The following is a 25,493-nucleotide window of genomic DNA, read 5'->3' on the forward strand; positions in this document are numbered from 1 at the left end:
AGGCCGAATTTCAAAGGCGTCTCATCTTGTTTTTGCCTCAATTTCTTATTTTCGTGACTACATTCTATTGTTGAAGCTACGTCAAGGAGGTAGAAACTAACAGGTTTTTGCAGATACGCTGGGAAAGCAGGAAAAATCGAAAGTACACACTGCCAGGCCGTAGTCTGGTTTTCTACCCCGTTCTGTCGAAGCAGCATTCTTCAAAGTGAATGGAACAGAGGTGGTCGTTGTCCTTAGCCCTCTAACCATTTCTTCTAACAGGACGTTCTCAGGCAGAACTCAGCGCAATGTCTTTCGGAAACCTGTAACACTGATAGTCTCGGCATGGACTCTATGTTTGCGAATTCCTCGTTAAACATTCACAAAATTCGATAATGACTCACCAAAAAAATATTGCATGTACACTGTCAGTCTTGTCTTCTAAGACAACACCAGAAGCCTCAGAATTTAAAGGGCATTTGAGACGGTCACTCGTGCCAATGTTCGATACGTGCAGTCATAGACCGCAAGTCTCGAAAGGGTACTACTGCAAAAGTAGGGCGATGAAGCGCAGTTTGCCATCTGCTTCCCAGTCTTTACCAATATGGCGGCAACCTGCATCACTTATGGGGGCACAACCTCCACTACAGAAGACAGTATAGAACCTCCTTGGTGTACACATTGTGATAGTGAAGATGTAGATGCCTTCTCTGACCAAGTCAAGGTGAAAAAGCACAAGACGTTTCGGGACTACGGCAAAGTTGGTCACGGAGGTCATTGAACTGAAGGCACTTGCTGACTTTATTCCCAAGCCCAAGATATTCATCTGCTACGATGACGACTGCTTCTGCTTTGTAGAGACGAATAATGCCACATGGCTCCTGCGTCTTCTCAACTCTATAGAACCCACCATACAATTTGCTACAAAGTATGAGTGCGCAGTTTGCCATCTGCTTCCCAGTCTTTACCAATATGGCGGCGACCTGAATCACTTATGGGGACACAACCGCCACTACAGAAGACAGTATAGAACCTCCTTGGTGTACACATTGTGATAGTGAAGATGTAGATGCCGTCCCTGACCAAGTCAAGGTGAAAAAGCACAAGACGTTTCGAGACTACGGCAAAGTTGGTCACGGAGGTCACTGAACTGAAGGCGCTTGGTGACTTTATTCTCATGCCGAAGATGTTCATCTGCTACGTTGACGACTGCTTCTGCTTTGTAGAGACCAATGATGCCCCATGACTCCTGCGTCTTCCCAACTCTATAGAACCCACCATACAATTTGCTACAAAGTATGAGTGTGACAGAAGGCTTCCTTTCCTCGATGCCCAGGTGAGCCTTACCACAACTAGCCTTTTGTTGACTGTGCACAGAAAAGCAACGCGTACTGGAGCTGTAATGAGTAAAAGGGTGCGAGGTGCGTGCCAGACGCTGGAATGGAGCAGGTGTCCTAGGAACTGTGGTTGCAAGGTACCGCAGGTCCAGAGAGCGTCTCTCGGTGACTACCATGATCAACGACTGACTTCCGGGCCCTAACGCCGCTACCTTCAGATCCGGTTTAATCAAGCCTTCATCATGAGAGCGACGCTGTCTTCCTCATTCGGCGCTCCTCAGGGCAATGCCATCTCATCTTCTGGAGGTTTTGGACCACAGCTCAGGTCAAATGCCTCAGGCTTTGCTACGATCAATCCCGCACATGAATGTATCGCATATGTGTACTGTTGCGTCCTCGCATACCACTGCCATATTCCAGTGCCTCGTGCCCTCTTACGGACGCTACCTGAATTTCAATTAGTGCCACCCAGCCTGCCACTAGCAAACTGTTTTTTCTTCTATGGTGACGTGGGCAACATGCATTTGCACAAATGATGATTCAATGAGGAGAGTAAATCAAGAACTGATGACTAACGGATACCCGAAAAATTTTATTAAGAATATTGAAGATTGTGTCCTCCATGCCAAGTTATACCAGGGCAGGTCATTTTGAAGGCATCCTGGGGTCAGCGAAGCACCAAGCCATAACTTTTCTAGAAATCAGAAAGCTTTTTATTTTTCAACGAAATTGTTGGGGGTCTGTCAGGTAAAAAGCTGCATCATGCAGCTTGAATGTGCCTGAAGGCCTTCACATGGCAGCAGTAACATGAAAACGTTTTCAGTATATATTCAGAGAAAGCAAAAAAATAAATTCAATGGAACTGAAAAAGTTGGGGCATATTGAATAATATTTACAAACACACGATATTTATAAAAATAGAAATCTGATGCATTTAGTGGCAGTAAATGTCAAAATGCTTTGCTATACATCAAAATTAGGGGTAGTTAAAACACTAAAAAAATCACTAATATAAACATGGTTAAGATGTACAGTGGTATAATACACTGTTTATTGAAACTCTGAGGGCAAAATACATTCAAACTTTGAAGTATTGAGGGCAAAATACATTCAAACTTTGAAGTTTGTTTTAAGGAGGATTTGATATGCTCGGAGCCGAAACGAAATTAATATTAGAAGTCTGTATTCATAAACACTTGTCGCACATCATATAACGTTTTTGAAAAACTGGACAGTGGAATAAAAATTAGGTATATTTGCTGTGATGTATTGCGCACATGTTACCAAACACGCTTAAGAATCAGCTTGTGAACGCGAAGTATCACTTCGACAGATACCGTGGTGTTGTCTATAAGGTGCCATGCACAGAGTGTAGCTACATCGGTGAAACTGACAACCTCGTCACTATATTAAAGGAACACCAAAGGGATGTGAGCAACAACAAGAAGGTGTCAAAAGCCTTGGTCGAGCATGCCGAATATCGTGGTCATTTTATCAATAGGGAAAACGTCGCTGTTCGTCATCATCATCATCAGCCTGACTATGCCCACTGCAAGAAAAAGGCCTCTCCCATGTTTCGCCAGTCAACTCGGTCTCTTGCTTGCTGCTGCCACTTTATACCCACAAATTTCCTAATTGCACCCCTCAGCCGCTTGTGTTCTCTAGGAATCCAGTCTGTTATCTTTGATCATGACGCTATCATAGCCAAGGAAAAAAATTTGACCACAAGACTGCTTTTGGAATCGGCTTTTATTCAGATGGCTGGGGACATGCACTATAAGAAGGACAGATGGAAACCTTCCTGCCAGCTACACCTGTTCATTATACCACATTTCAACATAAAAACTGACAATACGAATCTTGCCCACTTAGTGTGCACAAGAAACTCATTCCGAAACGTCTGTTTTTTACCTTGACTTGGTCAGTGACCGCATCTACACGAAGCATGATACCTGACCAGACAAACTTTATTACGTGACCAGACAAACTTTATTTTTTATTTGTATTTATCGATACCGCAGGCCAATATGCTGGCCCATGCAGAAGGGGCATTCACAATACAGTTGAACCCGGCTACAACAAACGCCGCTTTAACGAAATTCCCACTACAACGAAAAATTCACGATTCCCTGTCAGCAGTCCATAGGAGTCAATGCATAAATACTGTCACCACAGTGAACACTTTTTCTTCTGCTATCCGCTTCAATGAAATTTCACAGTGCGATTCCAGGCTCAGATATTTATTGCTATACAGTAAACCAAATATTTAACATTTTTATGCATTTTCAGAACCTGAAGATATGTCGACGAAGTCCAAAACGGGCGTTGACACCATCAGAAACCACCACTGTTAAGCAAGCCTAAGCGCCGCCATCCCTATCGAGGAATGGCGGCGCCCATGTTTGCTGAACAGCGGTGGTTTCTGGTGGTGCCAACGCATATTTTAAACTTCGTCGACGTATTTTTAGTTTCTGAAAATGCATCAAAATGTTAAAAATTGGGTTCACTGTATAGCCACAGACGATCCGAAGCTGAAGCTCAGTTGCTTAGTTCACGGCTTTCTCCACGCAGCTGCTGGGTGCATCTGCGGAACAATACCTTTTCTGATTCCAATGCTTATCATTTTGTTCGCGCTTGGCAAGTGTGGTAACTAATCAGAGCAGCTGTTCATCCGCATTATCAACAAAATCAGCTAGCCGCGAGAGATGGATGATAAGAATGGCGTAAAATGAGGCAAAAGTCACCACTTCACGATACCCTGCTGCCATCTCGGTGTTTTGATGGCGGACAGCTGCTGGCGTTAACATGTTAATGCTACTGTTTAGTTCGTTCACGAAAGCGGTTATAGTCACTATGTCAGCGTGCTTTTCACCACGGCCTCACTACGCATGAGCGAGAATCACGTCATGACGTTGCTGTTATAGAATAAAAAGCAGAGGACACTTTTTGAGTTTGGAGAATAAACGTTCCTTCATTTTGCTAGTTCAGATCGGCTATACTTTTTCGATTTTATCACAACGAAATTTTGGCTTCAACGAAATTTTTCCCGCACCCCTTCAGTTTTATTGTAGCGGAGTTTAGCTGTTAATACAATGACAAAGCATTCACAAAAGACTAATGATGCAAGAAAAAAAAAAAAGCCAAATATTGTAAGCCATCAAAGAGCGAAACACCAGCTGCACACAACAATTTACACAAGTGATATAACTATGAAAAACACTCTTAAGACAATAACAGGGCATTTCACACAGCATGGGATTCATGACAGATTGCAATAAAAGTGTGATCCCTGCTCATATTTATACCCAATTTTAAAAGAAATGGTTTTCTATTTCTTTTGTAAAGTTCCTCAATTGCATGATGTAAACAGGTATAGAGTTTGACTCTGTTATGGTGCGCCGGAAAAAATTGTTCGTGCAAGATTTAGTTTTGGCAAATGTTGGCATAAGAGAAAAGCTGTGTCTGTGTCTAGTCGACCACGTTTTTAAGCGTACTAAAAAACGAGGCCAGTGAAGGCCAATTTCCCCTTTTATGATGTTGTGTAGGAACTGTAGACGACCAAGTTTACAGTGATGTTCTAGTGAACTTATTTTATTGGTAAGCATTAGCAGGGACGAGGAATGCTCTCTTTTGTATTTTCCCGAAACAAATCTAAAAGCCTTCTGTGCTCACGCTCCGAATCCCTAATGTCTTTTTTGGTGGGAGGATTCCATACAAGCAGCGTATATTCAAGTTCTAAACGTAAAATTGTGTTATATGCTAAATGTTCTGTATTTTGCTGGAGCTTTTTTAAGCTCTCTTTTCAAAAACCACAATTTTCACAAGGCTGCAGAGCTTGTAAGAGATATATGATTTGACCAAGTAAGTCTGTTAATAAATGTGATGCCTATAGTTGTGTACTGGTCAACTTCCTTTACTGTGGTGTCGTTAAGGATGTAAGAGAATATGCCAAGTTTTTCTTTTGGGTGGTATTTGCAGGAAAATTGTTTTGCTGCATTGAACTGTCGACTGCATTGTCATTGCATTAAACGAAAACTGTTTAACTTACTATACAACTAAATTACATATTTGAAATCAGCATAGAAGCCTAGATATACTGCAAAAATTTCATCGCCCTAGGCTTCAGATGAGCACAACGTTTTTTTCAATAGCATCTTCCCGTAAAAACCAGAAAGCATGTTTCAATTTTCGATAAATGAAATGTAGGGCAGTTAACTTTCTGTCTATCAAATTTGCAAGCACGCTGCATTTGGCAGAAACGGACTATACTAAATGGCTCTTTGTCTCGATTTACATTATACTAAGAAGTTTAACTGCAAGACCAACCTCTTTCTTCAAGGGGAGATGCTACTCAAAGACACTTTTTCTTTAATATTCACTCCAGAGCAATGAAACTTCAGCTGTTTATAGAAATTTTTATGTACGTTTCAAACATATAATTAGTTTTTTTTTTTAAGTTGCATACTTTTAGTTCTGCAGCATGACAAAATGGGAAACTTAAGCCTCCCCCCCCCTTTTGCATCACTACACTTTCATAATTTTTTACCATTGATAGTTTATGTTTCAAATAAAGTGTAGAATGCAGAAAACTATTTGGGATGTGCATACAAATTATATAATACACGTGAAAAAGTCCATATTTCTCCTACCCTAGTAAATGTTTACATGGAATGGACACTTTGCAGAAAAACTGCAAGGCAGCTTACATTCAAAGTTGTATTCCAACCAACAACTTTCATTCACAGACTGCTTTTTTTTGCACATTGTGTTTTTGCCTTTCCCCCTTTCTTCACAAATGACAAGTGCCTGAGGGTACGTACAAAGCGGGATGACCCCATAGTAGTTGTTGGGGGGAAAAAATGTTTTGTTGTATGCCCTCACTAAAATTAGGAGAGGTAAAAGCACAATGAGTGAGAAAAGCAGCCTGTGAACGAGAGTTTTGGGTTGGAAAACAAGCCTACAAAGAAGCCATTTTCGTAAAGTGTTCATTTGCAACTGTATTATAAAAATATTGAAATTTATGCAAGCTAATTGCATTTATCATATGTTGGAAAAATTTTGGGCGAAATTTCAAGCAGATCCGAGCACCAGAAGTACATGAAAAAGGAGAGTCATATAAAAAAATGTCAAAATCTGTGTTTTGAGAAAAACCAGTTTTAAAGTTAAAAAATGAATGTTTATTTATGAAAGATGTTATTAAATACGATAAAACTTGCACACACAAAAAAAAAAGAATCCTTCTTGCAGTGGCCCCTGCCAATAAAATGCACCAGCACCATAAGTCTGTCCTTCATGGCTTTTCCGAGCTGACTCCTCACAGACGGGGTCATGAAATGCTTACCAAATTTCTTCTGCTACATATGGCTAATCCTTGTGCCGGTTGCAAGCTAGGGAGAAGTTTGACAGGCCTTTGAAATGTAAACAGAGTCTAATATCTAAGAATACAACAGTTCCGGGGCTACTATGGCCACGTTTGTGCCATGTACCTTTGTAAATCACAGCAATGGCGTCCCCACCAACATTCCTCTCTGTGAGCTCCCTCAACCTCCCAAGATTTGCGCAGATGGCATTCACTGCCGCATCACGGACTTTCCGGCTCATGATTGTGAATTACTTATGATGCATGGGCTTTTGCAAGCCAAGAATTGCTGCAAGTCAGACCAGCTGCTCATAGCCTATTCCTACAGATCACACCGCCACAACAGCTTTCACATTGACAGCATAGCTATCGCGCAAACTATGGCTTTCTTCATCCATAATCAAGAAAAACACACGAGAAAAGCTTTGTTCAGCGGTGCTGCCCGATGAGACACGGACCCTGCAAGTAGGCTTCAGAGCACATACAGCTAGGCGCGCAGCAACCAATGTTGGTCCCCAATTCGTACGATGTGATTTAATAGCCAGTCTTGGCACTTCAAAAACTGGGCAAAAGCTTGTTCTTTTTTAATTATTTCTTGCACTGCAGCAGCGCCGTAAACCGTCATTATTTGAAGAGTGAGGCCTGGCTCTTCCCCCGCAGGGGCGCCTGCGCAAGTAGGCGTTTGGTGTGTAGCGACACCACGGACCCGAGCTAACGGGGGAGTTTCGGCTCCCTCCCACGCCTAGCCGTGCGTGGCTTTGCCGTGTCCGGGGAAAAGGGGATCCTGGGGGTTGAGCCAAAGCTGGGTGATTGGACGTTGGAGGCCCCCCGGCAGAGGCAACACACCTCTTTGGCCCCGGCTTCACGTAGACGGCACCCCTGGGCTGACCCACCCAGGGGAAATCGGCAGTCGCCTTTTCCTATCTCTCTCTTCCTACATCTTAGTCTTTTCTCGTCTTTAAATCTGTCCTGTCTTCTTCTCTCTTCCATTTACTTCCGATTTTTCATGGCGGCAAGGGTTAACCTTGTGTAATTACTCAACCTTGAGTAGTTATATTTGGTTATAGTGGCAATGTACGGCTGGCGTCTGCAGCCTTATGCTATTAAGTGCTTCAGCGTCCCCTGGTTGGACTCCATGGTGGGTGGTCGCCATTGCTGCCGAACAAAAAGTACACTACTATGGGAACACCTGCATTTCCCCGTCTCCTAGATCGTCTCCCGCCTAAGAGGGGACGCACCGATGACATATCAATTTTCAGCCAACCCAGACAATGCTTTCCCAAATTCCATGCTGTGCACAGCGAAAACCCAACAAAACAAGCCAGAGTAATATCTCCATTTCTTGTTGCTAAATCCCCGACAGAGGTCTTTGGCCCAGGATACAAGGTTACAAAGATGGCTAGCGGAGACCTTCTCCTTGAGCTGCCTGAAAAACACCACTATGAAAAACTAGGCAGTCTCGTAGCATTTGGTAATATCCCAGTATCTATTTCACCTCATAGATCAATGAACACCTCACGCGGAGTTGTTTCAGAAGCAGACCTTCTTGAAATGTCTGAACAGGAACTGCTTGAAGGGTGAAAAGAGCAAAATGTCACAGATGTGAAACGAATCGTCATCAGACGAGACAACAAAGAAATACCTACCAAACATTTAATACTCACCTTCGCATCTAGCACACTGCCTTCATCTATAGACACAGGATACATCAAACTCTCTGTCCGTCCCTACATTCCCAATCCAAGACGGTGTTATAAATGTCGATTTGGTCATGGCTCGCAGAACTGCCGGGGTCAGGAAACTTGTGCAAGATGTGGTAGCCACGGCCACCCATCTGATAACTGTGTTACTACGCCTCACTGCATGAATTGTGACGGGGAACACGCCGCGTATTCGCGTTCGTGTCCTAACTGGAAGAAAGAAAAAGAAATAGTCACTCTTAAAGTCAAAGAAAACATCACATTCAAAGAAGCAAGACGAAGAGTGTCGCCATTTTACGGCGCAACATATGCTGATGCGGCACGTCAGGGGGCAACGCCGCACCAGCCCTCGCCACCCCTTCGGCCTGCGCAGAGCGAGCCGTCGGCTGTGGCACCTGCCCCCAAGGCGGCTGTAGCCCAGGCTACACCGCCTACTCCCAAACAGAGACCGGAGACTCCAGAGTCTTCGGGTCTCAAGGCCTCCCCTCACCAGGCGAGGCCCAAAATCCAAACTAACAGCCCGCACGTGCGGGCATCCAGTGCCTCCGAGGAGGCAATGGATACGTCGGCACCCTTGGTTCCGAAAGAGCGGCGTGGCTCCTTGGAGCGCGCCAAGAAAACAAAGAAGCAAATAACAGGGCCTGGTGACGGCCCTGTTAAGTGAACTCAAACTCCCCGTCTAAACAGCCACTCGCTTTTCGTACACACAGCATTATTTTACATTCACCATGAACACTCTAATTATACAATGGAACGTCAGGGGCCTTCTCAGAAACCTTGACGACATCCAAGAACTCCTACACGAACACTCACCAAAAGTGCTGTGTGTACAAAAAACGCACCTTAATTCAAAACACACAAATTTTCTTCGCAAATACGTTATTTTTCGAAAGGACCGTGATGATGCCATGACATCATCCGGAGGTGTTGCCATCATAGTGAATCAAGGAATTGCATGCACACACTTACAACTCCAAACATCCCTTGAGGCAGTGGCTGTTCGAGCGGTTCTTTTTGATAAACTAATCACAATCTGCACTATTTACATCCCTCCTAGCTATCAGCTGCAAAAACGTGATTTACACTCTTTAATTGATGAACTTCCGGAGCCTTATGTTCTCCTTGGTGACTTCAATGCGCATAGCAGGCTATGGGGAGACTCTCGTTGCGACGTGCGAGGTCGACTGATTGAACAATTCCTTCTATCGTCGAACGCATGTCTCCTAAATAGAAAAGAACTAACCTATTATAATCTCGCACATAACACCTACTCCTCCATAGACCTAAGCATAGTGTCTCCATCTCTTGTGCCTCTACTCCAGTGGAAAGTCGTCAGTAATCTGTACGGAAGTGACCACTTTCCCGTAGTTTTGAGCACAACTACAGCAACTGAGTGTACACCCCGTGTTCCCAAATGGCTCATAAACAGAGCCGACTGGGAACGGTTTCATACCATCGCTCGGATAGATTGGAATGACATATGTACTTTAAGCATTGATGTTGCTGTCCAATACTTCACAGCTTTTTTGATTGATGCTGCAACAAAATGCATCCCACAAACAAATGGGCACCCAGGAAAACGGCGTGTGCCATGGTGGAACTCTGAATGCCGAAACGCGCGCAAACAGCAAAACAGAGCTTGGAGGCTGCTTCGGAACTCACCGACAGCCGAAAATCTTGACACCTTCAAGAAAATAAAATCTCAAGGCAGGAGAACGCGTCGGCAGGCCAGAAGAGAAAGCTGGCAGAAGTTTTTGTCAGGGATCAATTCATATACACAGGAGGCTAAAGTCTGGAACATGGTCGGTAGGATAGCAGGAAAACAAGTACACACACTTCCACTCGTGGACACTCGGGGTGATACCTTGGAAGATCAGGCAAACTTCCTCGGTGCACACTTCGAACAGGTGTCCAGCTCATCCCATTATACTGACACTTTCCAAAAATACAGAACAAGAATAGAAAAGCAGAAACTTGAACACAAATGCACTAGATCCGAGGCATATAACCAAGCTTTCAGTCTAGCTGAGCTGCAAATGTCTCTAAACTCCTGCAGTACTTCTGCCCCAGGTTCTGACCGTGTGGTGTATGAAATGTTAAAAAACTTACCAATCGAAACACGAAAAACCTTACTTTGTTTGTACAATGCTATCTGGTTTTCTGGCGCTATCCCTACCTCCTGGAAAGAGGCTATTATTATTCCCATTTTGAAAGAGGGCAAAGACCCTTCTTTACCCTCGAGTTATAGGCCTATAGCACTTACAAGCTGCTTGTGCAAAGTCTTCGAAAAAATGATAAACTGCCGACTTGTACATTTCCTTGAAACAAATAATTTGCTCGACCCATTTCAGTGCGGGTTTCGAGAAGGTAGATCCACCACAGACCACCTTGTTCGTATCGAGGCACAGATCAGAGACGCCTTCGTCCATAAACAATATTTTCTCTCTGTGTTCCTCGATATCGAAAAGGCTTATGATACAACATGGCGTTTTGGAATTCTAAGAGACCTTTCCCACCTTGGCGTGCGCGGAAGAATGTTTCACATAATCAAAAGTTACCTGTCAAACCGGACATTCCGTGTCCGAGTGGGCACGGCTCTTTCCTAAACATTCGTCCAGAAAACAGGCGTGCCACAAGGTGGTGTACTTAGCTGCACACTTTTTCTCATCAAGATGAATTCCTTGCACTTGTCCATCCCTCGCAATATGTTTTATTGTACATATGTCGACGACGTCCAGCTTGGCTTTAGATCTTGCAACCTGGTAATGTGTGAGCGACAGGTTCAGTTAGGTTTAAACAAGGTCTCCAAATGGGCAGAGGAAAACGGATTCCGACTGAACCCACTAAAGAGCACGTGTGTCTTGTTCTCCCGAAAGAGAGGCATGCACTCAGAACCTGACATTGAATTGAACGGTCAACGTCTGTCTGTCAATGTGGAGCATAAATTCTTAGGATTAATCTTGGACAACAAGTTGACCTTCGTACCGCACATCAAGTATCTAAAAACAAAATGTTTAAAAGCCATGAATGTTTTAAAAGTGTTGTCACGTACTACGTGGGGTAGTGACAGGCAATGTCTCATGAATCTGTATCGAAGCCTCATTCGCACCCGCTTAGATTATGGGGCCATTGTTTATCAGTCTGCAACACAAAGTGCTTTGAAGATGCTGGACCCCGTGCACCATTTGGGCATCCGCCTTTCTACGGGTGCTTTTCGCACCAGCCCCGTAGGAAGCCTTTATGTTGAGTCGAATGAGTGGTCGCTTCATCTGCAGAGAACTTACATGTCCTTTGTTTATTTCCTTAAGGTGAAAGCAGATAAGAAGCACCCCTCATACTCCACTATTATTGATTTGTCGAGCTCCATTCTGTTTCAAAACAGGCCTTCGATGAGGCAGCCCTTCTCAGTTCGCCTGAAAAGTCTAGCTGAGGAAACTGGAGTCTCACTTGAACATAGTTTAATGGCTCCTGTAGCATATCTGCCACCGTGGCAATGGCAGACTATAGACTGTGATGTGTCCTTTCTTGAAGTTACAAAACATGCGCCTATTGCCCATATCCGAACATACTTCCTGGAACTTCAACACAAATACACACGTCCTGAGTTCTTTACAGATGCCTCCAAGTCTAACTCCTCTGTGTCCTACGCTGCTGTCGGCCCATCCTTTTCGGATGCTGGCCCTCTACATCCAGGCACAAGTATCTTCACAGCGGAAGCCTACGCGATACTTGTGGCGGCTAAACACATCAAGCAATTACAAATACAAAAAGCAGTAATTTATACAGACTCCCTCAGTGTAGTAACGGCTCTGCACACTCTTAAAAAACACAAAAACCCAGTCCTTGTCTCACTTTACTCCATTTTATGCACACTATACACACTCAAACAACATGTTGTAGTGTGCTGGGTGCCAGGGCACCGTGAGATTCAAGGCAACGTGAGGGCGGATCAGATCGCTGCATCCGTCCACAAAAGCACTGCCCCTACACCCATATCAATCCCGGCCGTTGATCTTAAGCCGTCTCTCAAACGAAACCTCAGAGTATACTGGCAGAGCAAGTGGGATACACACACACAAAACAAACTACACGTTATTAAGCCACACCTTGGTCATTGGCTGCCTGTATCGAAATCGCGTCATACAGAGATAATACTAACGAGACTCAGGATAGGACACACATACACGACACACACACACCTTTTGTCCGGTGGCGATCCACCATTGTGTGACAGATGTGGTGAAGTATTGACAGTCCTTCACATTTTAATTGAGTGCAAACAATTGGACACTGTAAGAAAACAACACTTTTTATTACCCTACCGACAACATATACCTTTACAGCCTGCAATGTTCGTCGGTAGGGAACCGCTTTTTAGTCACAAATCATTGTTAGCGTTTTTTAAAGAAATTCATAGTTTTCACATCATATACCCGGGCATCCCGTAGCATGACCTCTCCAGAGAGGTTTTTGCTGCGGTGGTTACACAAGAAAGCACTTGCCTCACGGCCCTTGGACGCAAGGGTATGAACGAGTGAGGCACTTGTGCTAATGCCATACATATCCACCATCGTCTTTTATTATCACCAGCTTTTGTCATCTATTCACACCGCACACACCTTTCACGACATGGTCATGATTTTATTACTTGTATGTTTTTATCCGCCTTACAGCGAGGAATTTTATGGCCCTTATACAGCCGCTTATCACAATCATTGTCCATGTTTTTAGTAAGATGAACTGGCGCTCTTTGGCCGTGAAATGGCCCTTGCGCCATAAAACATCAAACATCATCATCGAGGCCTGGCTCTTCAGCTCATGCGATTGACAATGGTGAGCGGCGGTGCGTTATCAGTGGCACGGTGCCTTTTAAAGGCCACCTTGCACTCTTTAGATGCAAATTTAAAGCATTTACACTTTAGTCTCGACATAGATATTTTAATTTTTTTTAAAACTGCAGAGATACTAATTTTATCAAAACAAGTGAAAAAAAAGCATAATTTTTAAGAAAGCACGCGTTTTTTTACCCATATTTCTCCTTAAATTGCACTTGTCATCTGTAAACAGGCAATTCAATTGGCAAATGTCGTAGTTTCATTAGAATGTCAATGTGACGTCTTTTTTGTAGCCTTAATCACAATGAATGCTGGTATTAAAAGAATTATAATAAAGTGATGTCTTTTCTGTAGCCGAATTTTAATATTCACTCCTTCTTCCATTTTTGCACACTCAAAGATTGCTAGGGGAGTGATTGCTTCACTTTGCCTAGAATCTTCGTTGTCAAGATCGTGTTCACACCTCATGTGCACTAGTTTTAATGATCTGATTAGCTGACTGTTGGCGGTGAGCGTCCCTTCATTGGTCATACACATGGCTGCCAATTCACATAGCAGAAGCAAAGCTGAAATGTGGAGCACAAATGGATGGAGCCGCTTGTGATTCATTGGGTTCATATTGTCAAGTGATACTGTATTTGCATAAGCTCTCATACAACCTTAAGAAGGTCGCTGTGTACAGCTGGTCTTTTCGGCGCCTGGAAAACTCGCGAAATTGTTCTCGCACATCTGCACTGGCAAAAGATGTGTTTACCAGAAAAATATCAGAAGGTCTTTGTTAAGTGCTCCACGAAATGTTGTATACTTCATTCCTTTATCATGTAAAAAATGTATGTCTGGCAAACCAAAAGATGCCTAAATGACCACCTAAGGGAGCACGTGCAAAAAATGAAGAAAAAGGGGGATAAGGTACACATTTTGCTGCCCAATCTGCAGCATGAGGGTGTAAATCGTGGTTTACAGACACGCAAGTTCTTGGAAGAAGTGCAACATCATCTGCACGTCTATCGCTTGGAGAACGTTTATATAAAAAAAATAAAAATAAGGATTGTTGTGTTTGTGAGCCATCTGCGTCCTTTTCTCTTAAAAGAGTCATGAAGCATCCCTCAGGCTAACAATAGAAAAGCACATTCTGCGGAAAGCAGACACTGCTGTGAACTGCTGAACCAGATATTACAGCCTTGCATGCCACTAAAAAGCTACAAGTGGAGTGCGAAGTTTCTCTTTTGTCAGGTGCCTTCTTTTCTAACAGTTTTTACTCTCATCGGTAGGTGGGCGTCTGTCATCTTATACCACATTTCCATCATCAGATGCTGCAAAATATTATTGGCCAATAGCTGACGTAAATTGAGAGGGCTCTTTGGATCAGATGCACTAGTTCCTGTTGGCACTGTGTATAACAGTTGTTGTAGTTAAGTAAACAAACTGAAATATGAAAAAAAAACTTGGTTTCCAGCTTTCAAAAAGATGGCTCACTTCCGGTAGAGGCCAACTTTCGTCTGCTGAATTCATTACACCCACGTACGTTCGAGCGAGTGCGCATGGAAGTTTGCTTGAAACTTGAATACCACTCATTGTAAAAAGCAGCGCGGTTATACAAAAGAACAACGACAAGAGAACAGGGTGCTGGCTAAGAGCACGAGCATTTATTTTGGGTAAATAAATATATATGCCTTGGAAAAGTGAATAAGATAGAAAGGGAGGCGATGAACATGTGTCTTGACTAATACATGAAATTGTGAAGTTGAACCATGAAGATAAATAAACCCTTGTGGGTTAGTATGATAGACAGTGCGCTTACACGATGGCCCAATGGAATGTATCTGGATGGTATGCCGTTGGTGGCGGCGGTGGTACTGCGATGGTGCGGCCGGCTTCTTGATGTGGGCGTGGAGGGGGAGCATAGCATTGGGCTGCAGCAGCGTAGCTCATAGCTTGCGGCTGGGGCTGTGTCAATTCTTCGGAAGGTCCAATTGCTTGCTGAAGTTCCTCGTGGACGATGTCGGCGACTGAATGTCGGCGACTGTTCGCACAATCGCTCAAATGGTCTCACGCAGGTCAATCGCGCTGAGGGCATAAGCTTTGAGGTAGTTGACTGTTGAAGAGCGATGGTCATACTGTCTTGTGCACATTTTAAGTCCCTTTCGATTGTGCCGGCCTTGGTGAAAAATTTATCAACAGTTTTTGGCAGGATGCAATAAGTCTGGCAAATAACTCTTGCTTCACACCTCGCATGAGGAACCCGAGCTTCTCGTTTTAAGCCACGGCAGGGTTGGCGTGCAGGAACAGTTTCATCATTTCTTTCGTGAAGATGGTGACATTTTCATTTGGTAGCTGCACTTGGGCCTCTGGCAAAGCAGCAGCCGTTTTTTTTGTGGGCGACACTCGTGAAAGTTTTCAGGAATGCGCTGCTGAAGAGATCCCAGGATCAAACTGCAGACTCCCGATTCGCAAACCAGGTCCTCGCTGCGTCTTCCAGGTAGAAGTAGACGCGATGCAGCTACCGAGTCCCACTGCGTTCCGAGTCCCACTGGTTCAAGGCGACCACTCGTTCTTACGTCTTAAGCCAAGTCTCTGTTCTTTGCAATGATGATCTATGGAAGGTCGGTGGCTCCCTTGGCTGCTGCATTACAACCGTGGCGGGCGTTGCTACAGGGGCGGTCATAGTTGTCGCAGTAGTGGTGGTGGCCTTGGGCTTGTGAGTGCTATCCGGGAGAGCCATGTACTCTGGTGGTAGGCCTTGTTGCCTCTGGATGACTTGCTGGTCGTGATTGTCATTGGTGTCTTCTCTGCGATGTGGACTTTGCTCGAGGGGGGCATGTGGTACATTGATTGGGAAGCACCTCCACCACATGTCACAGGGTCATTAAATCGACCAAGAGAACAGACTGTTGGTCGAAAATTAAAGTGTTTATGTGGCCAAACTTGTGGCTTGTCTACGAATCTACGGTCACCAAACTGGAATGTCTTGCGATTGTTTTCGCCATCCAAAAGTTCAGACCTTATTTGTACGGCCGGCAATTCAAGATCGTCACAGATCATCATTCTCTTTGTTGGCTTGTTGGACTACCTGACCCACCTGGCCGGTTGGCTTGTTGGGCCTTACGGCTTCAAGAATATAATTTTTCTGTGACCTACAATAGCGGTCGATGTCACACAATTGTCGACTGCTTATCTTGTCATCCATGTCTGACTGTGGATGCTGATGATGATGATTTCAATAACTACCAGGCTGCAATCTTCTCCTACTTCCCAAATTTGGACACCTTCCCTCACGAGCAACAGGGTGACCCTTCGCTGAAACCAATCATCGATGTGGCTCGTAGCTCTAAAGGCACGTCATTCGTGATTCATAAAGCCCTACTATATCGCAAGAACTACTCCAGCCATGGTTCCACACTACTCCTCGTCGTGCCAGAATGCCTGCATCTTGCGATATTCCAAGCCATGCACGATGACATCACGTCTGGGCACCTTGGCTTTGCCCGAAGTCTTCACCATATCCGACAACGTTTTTACTGGCCTCGACTCTGGAAGACCACCAAGCACTACGCCGCAAGTTGTGATGTCTGCCAATGCCACAAACAACCTACCACGCCATTGGCCAGCCCATTGCAACCGCTTAAGCCACGAACATCACCATTCAGAAAAGTCGGCATAAATTTACGGCGCCCTTTCCCCAAGTCTACCACCGGCCGTCACTGAATTGTTGTGTGCGTAGATTACCTGACACGGTATATTGAAACGATGGCGGTTGCTTCAGCCATATCATCTGATCTGTCATGGTTTCTTCTACACTCGATTATACTCCGTCACGGGGCCCTTCATGTGGTGATAAGTGATCGTGGCCAGCAGTTTACCGTTGACATTGTCGAAGAGTTGCTACGGCTTTGTGGGTTCCAGTATTGGCATTCCACAACATACCACCCTCAGACCAACGGCCTCACTGAGCGCACCAATCATACCATCATCAACATGCTTTTAATATACGTCGCAGCAGATCACAATAACTGGGATGCCATATTACCTTTTGTTACATACGCCTTTAATACCGCGAAATACGAGGTCACAGGTTATACGCCTTTTTTTATTCTCTATGCTCGTCATCCCCAAAGTTTTCTTGACACCATATTTGCTTTTTCGACGAACGAAAATGCCAGTGTTGCGCAGACTATGTGTCACGCTGAGGAAGCTCGTCGACTTGCTCGGCTCAGAATTCTTTCCACCCACGCTCGCGCGAACAACCGTTACGAAGCAAAACACCCGCCTGTGACTTTCGCTACAGGTGATTTCGTTTGGCTGTGGACGCCCGTTCGAAATAAGGGACTTTGCCAGGAGCTTCTTTCCAAGTACTCAGGATCATTCGTCATTACTCAGTGCTTGAGTGATGTCACGTTGTTGCGAGAGTGACAGCTCAGAACCAGCGTTTGCGTAAGACGCAAATTGTGCACATTGCCCGATTGAAGCCCTACAACAACCAATCACTTCTACTCGCTTGGTAAGTTTCGTCTTGCCCGGAGGAAAAGGTAACGCGGACTGAAAGAGCTAGAAAGAAAGGGAGGTAGGACACTCTCGAGCGATGGTGATTCGGCAGTGACGGTTGAGCGCTGGCATTTTCAGTGTAAATAAACCCAACACGTCTGTAACACTATATTTAATCGTCTACGAAATAAAGCTGTTCTGCGTTAGTTCCTGGCGTGGCTCAGTCACTCTGGTTTAGTTGCTTTAGGACAGCGATACTGCTGTCCTGTTTCCTGTTCAAGAGTACTTCTTGACGTGCACCGTGTGGAGGTGCGTCACAGTTCTGTGTGCTGACATGGTTGAGCGTTGCTCACAGGTGGTAATTGTCGCACACAGGGGCTTGTAGTTTTTGGAGCCGTTTCAAACTGAAACTGAAACTGGTCGGCAATGAGAATCTTGTATTTAATTATCTGTCACACTGCAGCAAATATTGTTTTGTGTTGTGACTAACAGGCCCCGAGAACACATTGCAGCAACAGAATGCATTTTAAGGCAAAGTTTTTGTGTCAGTACTTTTTAATGCTTGTTCTGTGTTTGCTTTTTGCTTGGATGAAGTTTAAATTAATCACAAAAACAGCAGTGATAGTCTTACAGGTAAAAAACAAACAAATTACACATGCATGAGCTGTTCCTGCACCCGATTGTAGTTTGAAAACGGTTGGTAATGCTTCTATTCTTGAGGATGCGATGAACAAATTAGAATGAGAGGGACATGCGGGTAATTTGATGCAGGGGCACGTAAGAAAAAAGAGATGCCTAAAATCAATCTTTATGATTGTGATTTGTAAAATACCATATTTTCTTACACTATATACTATTGTTGCGAACAAAACAAGACCAACAGCCAGGAGTTGACTGAAACCAGCAACAAAACGTTCTCTTCTTCTTCACACCCAAAATGAGTACGAGCCACAGCATTACCCCCTCTCCAAAGAAGCATCCTCTCGATGCTGTACATGAAGGGGAAAAAAAAAAGAAAATGAGACGAAGGTTACTATAGAAGCAAAACGAGTGGCGTAACGCAAAATAACACAGTCGGTTATGAGTCAGAAGTCAAATCAGAAAAATAGAAAAGAATATAACAAAAAGAAGGAAACAAAAAGAATGACACAAAGTCACTAATAAAGTCAGTCACTCCGCTGATTAGCCACTACACTTTGAGCCTTGTAACGCGAATGACTTCAGTTTGCAGGGGGTGCCGAGAACGTCTTGAAGTGGCTTCCGGAAAAACTTCGTAAGTAACGTCGGTGAGACTTCGTACGACCTTGTAAGGCCAAAGTAGCGGCGAAGCAGCTTTTCTGAACGGCCACGCTGTCGAATAGGGGTCCACACCCAGTCTTAATCACCAGGCTTGAAAATAACTTCAGGGTGACGAAGATTGTAGCGGCATGGGTCTGCTGTTTGATGACACTGAATACTGCGATGAGCAAGTTTATGGGCTTTTTCTGCACACTGCGCGAACTTGGTGGCATCCGAGGAATACTTTTAAGTTGTTGGGCAGGAGCATGGTGTCGAGCATTGTCGTCTCCTTCCGACCATGGACTAAGCAAAAAGCTGTGAAACTGGTACTTTCTTGTACAGCAGTAGTGTAGGCAAAAGTTATGTAAGAAAAGATATTGCCACGTGCATAGCTGCATTTAGCGGCGAGATAGCGACGATGACGAAGAACGCGGATTTGCTCGAGAAGCGCAGCGCAGCAGAGTGAAGAAGACGACAATCTTAGCGGCCTTCTCTGAGAGCATCTCTACAAGTCCCACTGTCCGTGTTTTTGAATAAACCCCCTGTAATTTATAACCCGCGACAATATCGTCCCAGTTCTTGAAGTCGATGTCCACATACATTGACAGCATGTCAGCAATTGTTATGTTAAGTCGTTCAGTGAGCTTGTTTGCTTGCGGGTGGTAAGCTGTTGTTTTATGATGTTCCATGCCACTTAATCGCAAGACTTTCTGCATCATCTCTGTGGTGAAAGCTGTCCCACGATCAGTTATGATGACGGCTGGCACACAGTGATGTAGGACGATGCTGTTAACAAAAAAATGGACGACGTCTGCTGCGGTAGTTTTTGGAAGCGCCCTTGTTTCGCAGTGGCGTGTTGAGTAGTCAGTAGCGATCACAATCCAATGGTTTCCAGACAAAGACGTGGGAAATGATTCCAGCAAGTCCATGTCAATCTGATAAAAGGCACCTTTGGTGGGTCTATTGGTTGCAGCCATCCCGCTGGTCGTAAAGGTAAATCTTGCGTCACTGGCAGTCGCGGCATATGCGAACGTAGTGCTTCACTGTCTTTGCGGGACGTGGCCAGTAGTAGGAGCGGTGAATCCGTTGCAGTGTGTGCGTATAGCCAAGGTGTTCAGACAATGGCTCATCATGACACGCATGTAACATGTCACCACGAAGCGTGGTTGGCGGAACAAGCAGATACGTAGCATGTGTAGAATCAAAGTTCTTTTTGTAAAGCACTCCATCTCATAAACAAAAGGAGGATAGCGAACGTGCGAAACTTCGTGGAGGGTGAGAATTGTGTCCTTCCAGGCAATCAATGAGCGGTATGAGCTCTAAGTCTTCATGCTGTTGCTGAGCCAAGCTGGTTGCTGATACGGCAGAAAGAAAAATGTGGTCGTCTACAAGGTCAGTGTTGGCATTTTCGACCGGCGCACGTGAAAGACAGTCGGTGTCAGTGTGTGTCTGCCCAGATTTTTGTACGATAGTGACATCGAATTCGTGTAGCCGAAGGCTTCATCATGCTGGATGACCTGAGGGATCTTTTAGTTTCGCGAACCAACAAAGAAAATGGTGGTCACTAACTACCCTGAATGGGCAGCCATACAAGTATGGGTGGAACTAAGTTATAGCCCAGACAACAACAAGGCATTCTTTTTCGGTTGCAGAAAAGTTCTCGGCTGGGGATAATGTTCTGCTTGCATAAGCAATCACACGCTCTATGCCATTATGCCACTGAACTAATACCGCTCCCAGTCCAACGTTGCTGGTATCGGTGTGTAACTCTGTGTCGGCGCTTTCGTCAAAATCACCCAATACAGGCGGAGCCTGCAGAAGGTTTTGGAGGATGTCGAACGCATGGCACTGGTCTGGACCCCAAACAAACGAAACACCATCTTTTGTAAGCTTGTTGAGGGGTTCAGCAATCTTCAAAAACTTTTTCACAAAGCACCGGTAGTACGCACAGAGCCCCAGAAATCGGCGTAGGTCGCGCTTGTTTGTGGGCACAGGAAAGATGGCAATGCTGCGGGTTTTCTACGAGTCTGGGCGGATGCCGGCATGGCTCGCAACATGACCAAGGAACTTCAGTTCTTCGTATCCAAAAGGGCATTTTTCAGGAGGTTTGAGAGAAAGATTGCTGTTCTAATTGCCTGAAGAACTGGCTGAAGGCGCAGGGCATGTTCGAGCGCGTCTGCAAAGACCACGACGTCATCAAGGTAAACGAGACATAATTTCCATTTGAACCCCATGAGAACCATATCTGTCATTCTTTAGAAAGTAGGTGGCGCTGAGCATAGACTGAAAGGCAAGACTTTAAACTCGTATAGGCTGTCGGGAGTAATAAAAGCCATCTTTTCGTGGCCACGCTCGTCGACTGCGATTTGCCAGTAAACAAATTCCTGGGGGAAATATACTTAGCATTGCGTAAACGGTCCAGTGAGTCATCTATCCGGGTTAGAGGATAAACGTCCTTTTTGGTGACCTTTTTTAATTTATGGTAATCAATGCAAAAACACACCATATCATCCTTCTTTACTAACACAACTGGCGAAGCCCAGGAACTAGTCAATGGCTGGATTACGTCATCCTGAAGCATCTGTTGGACTTGGTCGCGTAGATTGTCTTGTTCCTTTTGCTTCGCCCTACAGGCATCACCAGATCGCCACCTGCCGTGCGCAACTGGGCTCCTTGTCACAGTGTGGTAACCTTCCTCAGTTCAGATGTCTACTAGTATCTGCACGGCGCGCATTCGAATCCGTACGTCGACATTTACGAGGTCTTTCCTCATATTGCGCGAGTGCTCTCGGCCAATTATCCTGAGAATAGACTTTCTTCATGAATACAATGCAGTCATCGACCTCTGTGAATGACTTGTGTCGTTCGAGTATCCTTTTAGTGCTTCAACTGATGGTACGCAACTCTTGAAAAGAGTGCTCGGTGTTACTGACGATTCTCTTACTCTGCCGCCTCGAAGCAGCCTATTTGTCAAGGTAGAATTGGGACAGGACGTGTCTGACACAATAATTGGGGAGGCCAGTTTGTCTCTCCTTACTTCACGACAAATCTTGTTCAGCCTAGCAAGAGACATGCTCATCTTCTAATCACAAACTTCAGCGACAAATATCGCCACCTTACGAGACGCACCGCCATTGCGTATTTATTTATTTATTTACAAATACTGCAGGCCCTGTTCAGGCCCAAGCAGGAGTGGCAACAAATGTCAGTGACAAACAGAATATAAAAATATAAGAAAATACAATACTTGGTACAAAATTAAGGAAATTCTCAACATCAGGAAAAATATAAATAGTACATAGAAATAATGGCATTCATACCGAAATACAAAAAATCTCAGCACTAATGAGGAACATAATATATTGTATATTAAAAATCAAGTGTTAGGTCATTGACGAGATGGGAGAACGATTGTGTCGTGTCCGCAATAGTGACCTCCTGAGGTAACTTGTTCCATAATGAAAGAGCATGAGGAAATAATGAGTACTGATGAGCGTTCAGATGACTGAATGGTTGTGTAATTGTTTTATTATGATGAATACGGTCAAAGCGCACGGATGGGTTGGTTATGTAGCGATTGGGTGGAATTTTGAAGTGACCATGGTACAATTGATAGATGAATTTTAATCGAGAGACTATTCTACGATGAGGGAGTGTTTTCAGATTTGCCTTCTCGCGAAGGGCAGAGACGCTTGCAAAATGAGAGTAGCTAGAATAAATGAACCTCAGAGCCAGGTTTTGGATCCTCTCTATTTTTTTAATTAAGTATTTTTTATACGGCACCCAGACCAGGTCTGCATATTCTAACTTAGGCCTGATAAGCGCTTTGTAAGCTATTATTTTTATAGAAGGTGAAGTGTGACGCAGTTTACGTTTTAAAAAATGCTAACTTCTTTAGCGCATTGCTACAGATATTATCTATATGAGTTTCCCAATTTAAATTGCTTGTAAGCGTGACACCCAGATATTTCACTTGCGTAGCCTTTTTAACATAAGCGTTATTAATAGTATATTGGAATTCTAATGGGTTTTGTTTGTTCGTAACTGTTATGGATGCCGTTTTTGATATGTTGAGCTTCAAGCCCCTCTTACCACACCAGGTGCAGATAGATTGCAATGCATCGTTGAGTCTGGCTTGATCAGAATGCTGAACAATGTCGGCATAAATAACACAATCGTTCGCAAAAGGTCGGATTTTCACAGGTGATTGAACTGAGAAATAAATATCATTTATGTATACTAAAAACAATAATGGTGCAAGCACGGATCCTTGCGGCACTCCTGAGTGTACATCTAATGAGTCAGAAACGTCGTCATTGACCATCACATATTGTTTCCGTGATGACAAATAGCATGCAACCCAACGGACAATGTTCTGATCAACACCAATAGCTGACAGTTTCGTAATGAAATCATTGTGTATTACTGCATCAAACGCTTTAGAAAAATCTAAAAACACTGCATCGATCTGGCCCTTAAAGTTTAGTGAATTTGCAAAGTCATGAGTGATCTCGGCTAATTGAGTTGAAGTTGATAGGCCAGACCTAAATCCGTGTTGGTTGTCGTGAAGCAGTTTATTGTCTTCCAAATGTGTCATAATTGCCTTAAATATTATGTGTTCTAGTAGCTTACAAGCTGTGGATGTAAGGGAAACTGACCTATAGTTGTTTGATTCTAATGGTGAGCCAGATTTATGAATTGGGACTATTCTCGCAGAGCGCCAGTCGTCAGGTATCACACAAGTTTCTAAGGAAGTTACATATATCTTATACAAATATTCTGAAACCCAGATTGCATATCTACTAAGAAAAACATTTGAGATATCATCAGGACCCGGAGATTTCTTTGTGTCTAATTTACACAAGAGGCTAAAGATACCTTCTTTACTTGAATATACTTTAGGCATATGTTTGACGAGCGTATAAGCTGGCAAGTGTGCATGTGAGGCCGTCCGCGTAAATACGGACTGAAAAAAGGCGTTTAAACTTTGAGCAATGACAGCAGCATTATCAGTAGTTCCATCAGATGTTTTTATCTCTGTGATGCTTTTTTTATCTTTCGATAAGTAACACCAAAATTTTTCCGGTTGGTCTGTGATGAAGGAAAACAGAGTAGACGAAAAAAAATGGTCTCTTGCTACATGCATCTTTTCATGAAAAATGTGTACTAGACTTTGTAGCCGTTTCTTGTCACCACGTTTACGACAGCGTTTGGTTTTGTGCTTCATATGAATCAAATCACGGTTCATCCATGGGTGTTCTCTGTTAATACATTTCTTTTTAAATGGCACATAGCTGCTTTCACAGTGTAATACTATAGCTTTAAAACGTGACCACAATTTATTAACATCAACCAAATTGCTGAAAGAAAGAAATGAGGATTCCATGTAATTAAGTACAGCATCATCGAGTGCATGCTTGTAGTCTCTGAGAAATGAGTCCGAATGTTTAAAAGTGGGTGGGAAGCCTGAAATCGGACACTCTACAAAGAGTTATTTGTGATGCCTTCTTTCACAGCGACCGAACACTCTTCGAGCGAGCTGCTTGCAAACGCTAGGTCTAGTACAGAAAAACTATTAATCATGGTAGCATCAGAAACCAATTGATTTAAAGAAAAAGTAAATGCAGTTAACAACAGTGGTTCAGCATTTCGAAAGTCCTTGCCATCATGTGAAAGATTGGGCCAATTAATGCTGGGCAAGTTGAAATCCCCACTTATAAAAATGTTTGAACGTGAATTTGTATTTTGTAGCAGATAATCGTAGAGTGCTTCTAAGTATTCTGGGGGTGCATTTGGAGGCCGATGAACACCTCCCAAAAGTATATTCTTACGAAAAAAAGTTCAGTTTGCACCACACGCTTTCCTGATTACATATACGATCTAAACGAGTAAATTTAACATTGTTTTTAATCGCTACTGCAGTCGCTATTTTGAAGAACTTGCCGATAACCAAAGTTCGTCCACGTTAGCTTCACTTTCATTGAATAACCGTCCTGACAAGGCCTTCACAAGCACTCGCGAAGGGAACGAGCGTCTACCTTCAGCTTAACGAGAAAAACTTTTCCATATACTCGGCTCATTTCGAGACTGCTTTGCTACTACGTCGAGAGTTAACCAGACGCCCTTTACCCAGCACCTCCCCCAGTAATTTCGCAAACGAAACAAGACCAACAGCCAGGAATTGACTGCAACCAGCAACAAAACGTTCTCTTCTTCTTCACATCCAAAAGGAGTATGAGCCACAGTGCTCCTTTTTCAAGGGTGGCATGCAAAAGAAGACCAACAGCCAGGAGTTGACTGGAACCAGCAACAAAACTCTTCTTCTTTACACCCAAAACGAGTATAAGCCACAGCGCTCGTTCTTCAAGGGTGGCATGTGTCAACATAAATTAAACATCATACTATAATAAATTATGCTGTCCTCTGCTGGTTCTTTCAGGAAATGTGATGGCTTCACGTGGGCAAGTTTTACAGACACATCTGCATATCTGCAGACAGTTTTTCTGGCAGTGACGGCATACAG

At 44.0% G+C, this 25,493-nt stretch overlaps 1 protein-coding gene across 19 annotated transcripts in view; it reads left to right on the forward strand.

The window, feature by feature from the left end:
• Sirt2 (Sirtuin 2) overlaps positions 1 to 25,493 on the forward strand; it is a 438,023-nt gene that overhangs the window by 237,600 nt on the left and 174,930 nt on the right. The window lies entirely within an intron of this gene.

The sequence above is a fragment of the Rhipicephalus microplus genome, chromosome 6 (assembly GCF_043290135.1).
Source record: "Rhipicephalus microplus isolate Deutch F79 chromosome 6, USDA_Rmic, whole genome shotgun sequence".
Taxonomy (NCBI): Eukaryota; Metazoa; Arthropoda; class Arachnida; order Ixodida; family Ixodidae; genus Rhipicephalus; species Rhipicephalus microplus.